The sequence below is a fragment of the Convolutriloba macropyga genome, unplaced genomic scaffold (genome assembly GCF_964194025.1).
Source record: "Convolutriloba macropyga unplaced genomic scaffold, txConMacr16.3 SCAFFOLD_5499, whole genome shotgun sequence".
NCBI lineage: Eukaryota > Metazoa > Xenacoelomorpha > Acoela > Convolutidae > Convolutriloba > Convolutriloba macropyga.
The window spans coordinates 7,501-16,793 of record NW_027453455.1 but is presented as its reverse complement, the minus strand read 5'-3'; positions in this window follow the sequence as shown (position 1 = coordinate 16,793).

Here is a 9,293-nt window from a genome sequence, read left to right as displayed (position 1 = left end):
GCTCAAGCTAGCTAGCTCAAGCTCAAGCTCAAGCTAGCTAGCTCAAGCTCAAGCTCAAGCTAGCTAGCTCAAGCTCAAGCTCAAGCTAGCTAGCTCAAGCTCAAGCTCAAGCTAGCTAGCTAGCTCAAGCTCAAGCTAGCTAGCTCAAGCTCAAGCTCAAGCTCAGCTAGCTAGCTAGCTAGCTCAAGCTCAAGCTCAAGCTAGCTAGCTAGCTCAAGCTCAAGCTAGCTAGCTCAAGCTCAAGCCAGCTAGCTCAAGCTCAAGCTCAAGCTAGCTAGCTAGCTCAAGCTCAAGCTAGCTAGCTCAAGCTCAAGCCAGCTAGCTCAAGCTCAAGCTCAAGCTCAAGCTAGCTAGCTAGCTCAAGCTCAAGCTAGATAGCTAGCTCAAGCTAGCTAGCTAGCTCAAGCTCAAGCTCAAGCTAGCTAGCTAGCTAGCTCAAGCTCAAGCTAGCTAGCTCAAGCTCAAGCCAGCTAGCTCAAGCTCAAGCTCAAGCTAGCTAGCTAGCTCAAGCTCAAGCTAGCTAGCTCAAGCTCAAGCTCAAGCGAGCTAGCTAGCTCAAGCTCAAGCTAGCTAGCTAGCTCAAGCTCAAGCTAGCTAACTCAAGCTAACTCAGCTAGCTCAAGCTAACTCAAGCTAGCTAAAGCTAACTCAAGCTAACTCAAGCTAACTCAAGCTAACTCAAGCTAGCTAAAGCTAACTCAAGCTAACTCAAGCTAACCCGAGCTAACTCAAGCTAGCTCAAGCTAACCCAAGCTAGCTAAAGCTAACTCAAGCTAACTCAAGCTAATTCAAGCTAACTCAAGCTAACTCAAGCTAACTCAAGCTAACTCAAGCTAGCTAAAGCTAACTCAAGCTAACTCAAGCTAACTCAAGCTAACCCGAGCTAACTCAAGCTAACTGAAGGTAGCTAAAGCTAGTTCAAGCTAACTCAAGCTAGCTAAAGCTAAGACAAGCTAACTCAAGCTAACTCAAGCTAACTCAAGCTAACTCAAGCTAACTCAAGCTAGTTCAAGCTAACTCAAGCTAACTCAAGCTAACTCAAGCTAGCTAAAGCTAACTCAAGCTAACTCAAGCTAACTCAAGCTAACCCGAGCTAACTCAAGCTAACTCAAGGTAGCTAAAGCTAGTTCAAGCTAACTCAAGCTAGCTAAAGCTAAGACAAGCTAACTCAAGCTAACTCAAGCTAACTCAAGCTAACTCAAGCTAACTCAAGCTAGTTCAAGCTAACTCAAGCTAGCTAAAGCTAACTCAAGCTAACTCAAGCTAACTCAAGCTAGCTCAAGCTAACTCAAGCTAGTTCAAGCTAACTCAAGCTAGCTAAAGCTAACTCAAGCTAACTCAAGCTAACTCAAGCTAACTCAAGCTAGCTAAAGCTAACTCAAGCTAACTCAAGCTAACCCGAGCTAACTCAAGCTAGCTCAAGCTAACCCAAGCTAGCTAAAGCTAACTCAAGCTAACTCAAGCTAATTCAAGCTAACTCAAGCTAACTCAAGCTAACTCAAGCTAACTCAAGCTAGCTAAAGCTAACTCAAGCTAACTCAAGCTAACTCAAGCTAACCCGAGCTAACTCAAGCTAACTCAAGGTAGCTAAAGCTAGTTCAAGCTAACTCAAGCTAGCTAAAGCTAAGACAAGCTAACTCAAGCTAACTCAAGCTAACTCAAGCTAACTCAAGCTAACTCAAGCTAACTCAAGCTAGCTAAAGCTAACTCAAGCTAACTCAAGCTAACTCAAGCTAACCCGAGCTAACTCAAGCTAACTCAAGGTAGCTAAAGCTAGTTCAAGCTAACTCAAGCTAGCTAAAGCTAAGACAAGCTAACTCAAGCTAACTCAAGCTAACTCAAGCTAACTCAAGCTAACTAAAGCTAGTTCAAGCTAACTCAAGCTAGCTAAAGCTAACTCAAGCTAACTCAAGCTAACTCAAGCTAGCTCAAGCTAACTCAAGCTAGTTCAAGCTAACTCAAGCTAGCTAAAGCTAACTCAAGCTAACTCAAGCTAACTCAAGCTAACTCAAGCTAGCTAAAGCTAACTCAAGCTAACTCAAGCTAACCCGAGCTAACTCAAGCTAGCTCAAGCTAACCCAAGCTAGCTAAAGCTAACTCAAGCTAACTCAAGCTAATTCAAGCTAACTCAAGCTAACTCAAGCTAACTCAAGCTAACTCAAGCTAGCTAAAGCTAACTCAAGCTAACTCAAGCTAACTCAAGCTAACCCGAGCTAACTCAAGCTAACTCAAGGTAGCTAAAGCTAGTTCAAGCTAACTCAAGCTAGCTAAAGCTAAGACAAGCTAACTCAAGCTAACTCAAGCTAACTCAAGCTAACTCAAGCTAACTCAAGCTAACTCAAGCTAGTTCAAGCTAACTCAAGCTAACTCAAGCTAACTCAAGCTAGCTAAAGCTAACTCAAGCTAACTCAAGCTAACTCAAGCTAACCCGAGCTAACTCAAGCTAACTCAAGGTAGCTAAAGCTAGTTCAAGCTAGCTCAAGCTAGCTAAAGCTAAGACAAGCTAACTCAAGCTAACTCAAGCTAACTCAAGCTAACTCAAGCTAGTTCAAGCTAACTCAAGCTAGCTAAAGCTAACTCAAGCTAACTCAAGCTAACTCAAGCTAGCTCAAGCTAACTCAAGCTAGTTCAAGCTAACTCAAGCTAGCTAAAGCTAACTCAAGCTAACTCAAGCTAACTCAAGCTAGCTCAAGCTAACTCAAGCTAACTCAAGCTAACTCAAGCTAACCCGAGCTAACTCAAGCTAACTCAAGGTAGCTAAAGCTAGTTCAAGCTAGCTCAAGCTAGCTAAAGCTAAGACAAGCTAACTCAAGCTAACTCAAGCTAACTCAAGCTAACTCAAGCTAGTTCAAGCTAACTCAAGCTAGCTAAAGCTAACTCAAGCTAACTCAAGCTAACTCAAGCTAGCTCAAGCTAACTCAAGCTAGTTCAAGCTAACTCAAGCTAGCTAAAGCTAACTCAAGCTAACTCAAGCTAACTCAAGCTAGCTCAAGCTAACTCAAGCTAGTTCAAGCTAACTCAAGCTAGCTAAAGCTAACTCAAGCTAACTCAAGCTAACTCAAGCTAACTCAAGCTAGCTAAAGCTAACTCAAGCTAACTCAAGCTAACCCGAGCTAACTCAAGCTAGCTCAAGCTAACCCAAGCTAGCTAAAGCTAACTCAAGCTAACTCAAGCTAATTCAAGCTAACTCAAGCTAACTCAAGCTAACTCAAGCTAACTCAAGCTAGCTAAAGCTAACTCAAGCTAACTCAAGCTAACTCAAGCTAACCCGAGCTAACTCAAGCTAACTCAAGGTAGCTAAAGCTAGTTCAAGCTAACTCAAGCTAGCTAAAGCTAAGACAAGCTAACTCAAGCTAACTCAAGCTAACTCAAGCTAACTCAAGCTAACTCAAGCTAGTTCAAGCTAACTCAAGCTAACTCAAGCTAACTCAAGCTAGCTAAAGCTAACTCAAGCTAACTCAAGCTAACTCAAGCTAACCCGAGCTAACTCAAGCTAACTCAAGGTAGCTAAAGCTAGTTCAAGCTAGCTCAAGCTAGCTAAAGCTAAGACAAGCTAACTCAAGCTAACTCAAGCTAACTCAAGCTAGTTCAAGCTAACTCAAGCTAGCTAAAGCTAACTCAAGCTAACTCAAGCTAACTCAAGCTAGCTCAAGCTAACTCAAGCTAGTTCAAGCTAACTCAAGCTAGCTAAAGCTAACTCAAGCTAACTCAAGCTAACTCAAGCTAACTCAAGCTAGCTAAAGCTAACTCAAGCTAACTCAAGCTAACCCGAGCTAACTCAAGCTAGCTCAAGCTAACCCAAGCTAGCTAAAGCTAACTCAAGCTAACTCAAGCTAATTCAAGCTAACTCAAGCTAACTCAAGCTAACTCAAGCTAACTCAAGCTAGCTAAAGCTAACTCAAGCTAACTCAAGCTAACTCAAGCTAACCCGAGCTAACTCAAGCTAACTCAAGGTAGCTAAAGCTAGTTCAAGCTAACTCAAGCTAGCTAAAGCTAAGACAAGCTAACTCAAGCTAACTCAAGCTAACTCAAGCTAACTCAAGCTAACTCAAGCTAACTCAAGCTAGTTCAAGCTAACTCAAGCTAACTCAAGCTAACTCAAGCTAGCTAAAGCTAACTCAAGCTAACTCAAGCTAACTCAAGCTAACCCGAGCTAACTCAAGCTAACTCAAGGTAGCTAAAGCTAGTTCAAGCTAACTCAAGCTAGCTAAAGCTAAGACAAGCTAACTCAAGCTAACTCAAGCTAACTCAAGCTAACTCAAGCTAACTAAAGCTAGTTCAAGCTAACTCAAGCTAGCTAAAGCTAACTCAAGCTAACTCAAGCTAACTCAAGCTAGCTCAAGCTAACTCAAGCTAGTTCAAGCTAACTCAAGCTAGCTAAAGCTAACTCAAGCTAACTCAAGCTAACTCAAGCTAACTCAAGCTAGCTAAAGCTAACCCGAGCTAACTCAAGCTAGCTCAAGCTAACCCAAGCTAGCTAAAGCTAACTCAAGCTAACTCAAGCTAATTCAAGCTAACTCAAGCTAACTCAAGCTAACTCAAGCTAACTCAAGCTAGCTAAAGCTAACTCAAGCTAACTCAAGCTAACTCAAGCTAACCCGAGCTAACTCAAGCTAACTCAAGGTAGCTAAAGCTAGTTCAAGCTAACTCAAGCTAGCTAAAGCTAAGACAAGCTAACTCAAGCTAACTCAAGCTAACTCAAGCTAACTCAAGCTAACTCAAGCTAACTCAAGCTAGTTCAAGCTAACTCAAGCTAACTCAAGCTAACTCAAGCTAGCTAAAGCTAACTCAAGCTAACTCAAGCTAACTCAAGCTAACCCGAGCTAACTCAAGCTAACTCAAGGTAGCTAAAGCTAGTTCAAGCTAACTCAAGCTAGCTAAAGCTAAGACAAGCTAACTCAAGCTAACTCAAGCTAACTCAAGCTAACTCAAGCTAACTAAAGCTAGTTCAAGCTAACTCAAGCTAGCTAAAGCTAACTCAAGCTAACTCAAGCTAACTCAAGCTAGCTCAAGCTAACTCAAGCTAGTTCAAGCTAACTCAAGCTAGCTAAAGCTAACTCAAGCTAACTCAAGCTAACTCAAGCTAACTCAAGCTAGCTAAAGCTAACTCAAGCTAACTCAAGCTAACCCGAGCTAACTCAAGCTAGCTCAAGCTAACCCAAGCTAGCTAAAGCTAACTCAAGCTAACTCAAGCTAATTCAAGCTAACTCAAGCTAACTCAAGCTAACTCAAGCTAACTCAAGCTAGCTAAAGCTAACTCAAGCTAACTCAAGCTAACTCAAGCTAACCCGAGCTAACTCAAGCTAACTCAAGGTAGCTAAAGCTAGTTCAAGCTAACTCAAGCTAGCTAAAGCTAAGACAAGCTAACTCAAGCTAACTCAAGCTAACTCAAGCTAACTCAAGCTAACTCAAGCTAGTTCAAGCTAACTTAATGAAGTTAACCCAAGCTAACTTGGGTTAATGAAGTCAAACTCAAGCTAACCCGAGCTAACTCAAGCTAACTCAAGCTAATTCAAGCTAACTCAAGCTAACTCAAGCTAATTCAAGCTAACTCAAGCTAATTCAAGCTAACTCAAGCTAGCTAAAGCTAACTCAAGCTAACTCAAGCTAACTCAAGCTAGCTCAAGCTAACTCAAGCTAACTCAAGCTAACTCAAGCTAACCCGAGCTAACTCAAGCTAACTCAAGGTAGCTAAAGCTAGTTCAAGCTAGCTCAAGCTAGCTAAAGCTAAGACAAGCTAACTCAAGCTAACTCAAGCTAACTCAAGCTAGTTCAAGCTAACTCAAGCTAGCTAAAGCTAACTCAAGCTAACTCAAGCTAACTCAAGCTAGCTCAAGCTAACTCAAGCTAGTTCAAGCTAACTCAAGCTAGCTAAAGCTAACTCAAGCTAACTCAAGCTAACTCAAGCTAGCTCAAGCTAACTCAAGCTAGTTCAAGCTAACTCAAGCTAGCTAAAGCTAACTCAAGCCAACTCAAGCTAACTCAAGCTAACTCAAGCTAGCTAAAGCTAACTCAAGCTAACTCAAGCTAACCCGAGCTAACTCAAGCTAGCTCAAGCTAACCCAAGCTAGCTAAAGCTAACTCAAGCTAACTCAAGCTAATTCAAGCTAACTCAAGCTAACTCAAGCTAACTCAAGCTAACTCAAGCTAGCTAAAGCTAACTCAAGCTAACTCAAGCTAACTCAAGCTAACCCGAGCTAACTCAAGCTAACTCAAGGTAGCTAAAGCTAGTTCAAGCTAACTCAAGCTAGCTAAAGCTAAGACAAGCTAACTCAAGCTAACTCAAGCTAACTCAAGCTAACTCAAGCTAACTCAAGCTAGTTCAAGCTAACTCAAGCTAACTCAAGCTAACTCAAGCTAGCTAAAGCTAACTCAAGCTAACTCAAGCTAACTCAAGCTAACCCGAGCTAACTCAAGCTAACTCAAGGTAGCTAAAGCTAGTTCAAGCTAGCTCAAGCTAGCTAAAGCTAAGACAAGCTAACTCAAGCTAACTCAAGCTAACTCAAGCTAGTTCAAGCTAACTCAAGCTAGCTAAAGCTAACTCAAGCTAACTCAAGCTAACTCAAGCTAGCTCAAGCTAACTCAAGCTAGTTCAAGCTAACTCAAGCTAGCTAAAGCTAACTCAAGCTAACTCAAGCTAACTCAAGCTAACTCAAGCTAGCTAAAGCTAACTCAAGCTAACTCAAGCTAACCCGAGCTAACTCAAGCTAGCTCAAGCTAACCCAAGCTAGCTAAAGCTAACTCAAGCTAACTCAAGCTAATTCAAGCTAACTCAAGCTAACTCAAGCTAACTCAAGCTAACTCAAGCTAGCTAAAGCTAACTCAAGCTAACTCAAGCTAACTCAAGCTAACCCGAGCTAACTCAAGCTAACTCAAGGTAGCTAAAGCTAGTTCAAGCTAACTCAAGCTAGCTAAAGCTAAGACAAGCTAACTCAAGCTAACTCAAGCTAACTCAAGCTAACTCAAGCTAACTCAAGCTAACTCAAGCTAGTTCAAGCTAACTCAAGCTAACTCAAGCTAACTCAAGCTAGCTAAAGCTAACTCAAGCTAACTCAAGCTAACTCAAGCTAACCCGAGCTAACTCAAGCTAACTCAAGGTAGCTAAAGCTAGTTCAAGCTAACTCAAGCTAGCTAAAGCTAAGACAAGCTAACTCAAGCTAACTCAAGCTAACTCAAGCTAACTCAAGCTAACTAAAGCTAGTTCAAGCTAACTCAAGCTAGCTAAAGCTAACTCAAGCTAACTCAAGCTAACTCAAGCTAGCTCAAGCTAACTCAAGCTAGTTCAAGCTAACTCAAGCTAGCTAAAGCTAACTCAAGCTAACTCAAGCTAACTCAAGCTAACTCAAGCTAGCTAAAGCTAACCCGAGCTAACTCAAGCTAGCTCAAGCTAACCCAAGCTAGCTAAAGCTAACTCAAGCTAACTCAAGCTAATTCAAGCTAACTCAAGCTAACTCAAGCTAACTCAAGCTAACTCAAGCTAGCTAAAGCTAACTCAAGCTAACTCAAGCTAACTCAAGCTAACCCGAGCTAACTCAAGCTAACTCAAGGTAGCTAAAGCTAGTTCAAGCTAACTCAAGCTAGCTAAAGCTAAGACAAGCTAACTCAAGCTAACTCAAGCTAACTCAAGCTAACTCAAGCTAACTCAAGCTAACTCAAGCTAGTTCAAGCTAACTCAAGCTAACTCAAGCTAACTCAAGCTAGCTAAAGCTAACTCAAGCTAACTCAAGCTAACTCAAGCTAACCCGAGCTAACTCAAGCTAACTCAAGGTAGCTAAAGCTAGTTCAAGCTAACTCAAGCTAGCTAAAGCTAAGACAAGCTAACTCAAGCTAACTCAAGCTAACTCAAGCTAACTCAAGCTAACTAAAGCTAGTTCAAGCTAACTCAAGCTAGCTAAAGCTAACTCAAGCTAACTCAAGCTAACTCAAGCTAGCTCAAGCTAACTCAAGCTAGTTCAAGCTAACTCAAGCTAGCTAAAGCTAACTCAAGCTAACTCAAGCTAACTCAAGCTAACTCAAGCTAGCTAAAGCTAACTCAAGCTAACTCAAGCTAACCCGAGCTAACTCAAGCTAGCTCAAGCTAACCCAAGCTAGCTAAAGCTAACTCAAGCTAACTCAAGCTAATTCAAGCTAACTCAAGCTAACTCAAGCTAACTCAAGCTAACTCAAGCTAGCTAAAGCTAACTCAAGCTAACTCAAGCTAACTCAAGCTAACCCGAGCTAACTCAAGCTAACTCAAGGTAGCTAAAGCTAGTTCAAGCTAACTCAAGCTAGCTAAAGCTAAGACAAGCTAACTCAAGCTAACTCAAGCTAACTCAAGCTAACTCAAGCTAACTCAAGCTAACTCAAGCTAGTTCAAGCTAACTCAAGCTAACTCAAGCTAACTCAAGCTAGCTAAAGCTAACTCAAGCTAACTCAAGCTAACTCAAGCTAACCCGAGCTAACTCAAGCTAACTCAAGGTAGCTAAAGCTAGTTCAAGCTAACTCAAGCTAGCTAAAGCTAAGACAAGCTAACTCAAGCTAACTCAAGCTAACTCAAGCTAACTCAAGCTAACTAAAGCTAGTTCAAGCTAACTCAAGCTAGCTAAAGCTAACTCAAGCTAACTCAAGCTAACTCAAGCTAGCTCAAGCTAACTCAAGCTAGTTCAAGCTAACTCAAGCTAGCTAAAGCTAACTCAAGCTAACTCAAGCTAACTCAAGCTAACTCAAGCTAGCTAAAGCTAACTCAAGCTAACTCAAGCTAACCCGAGCTAACTCAAGCTAGCTCAAGCTAACCCAAGCTAGCTAAAGCTAACTCAAGCTAACTCAAGCTAATTCAAGCTAACTCAAGCTAACTCAAGCTAACTCAAGCTAACTCAAGCTAGCTAAAGCTAACTCAAGCTAACTCAAGCTAACTCAAGCTAACCCGAGCTAACTCAAGCTAACTCAAGGTAGCTAAAGCTAGTTCAAGCTAACTCAAGCTAGCTAAAGCTAAGACAAGCTAACTCAAGCTAACTCAAGCTAACTCAAGCTAACTCAAGCTAACTCAAGCTAGTTCAAGCTAACTTAATGAAGTTAACCCAAGCTAACTTGGGTTAATGAAGTCAAACTCAAGCTAACCCGAGCTAACTCAAGCTAACTCAAGCTAATTCAAGCTAACTCAAGCTAACTCAAGCTAATTCAAGCTAACTCAAGCTAATTCAAGCTAACTCAAGCTAGCTCAAGCTAACTCAAGCTAACCCAAGCTAACTTAAGCTAGCTTAAGCTAATTAAAGCTAATTAAAGCTAACTCAAGCTAACCCAAGCTAACTTAAGCT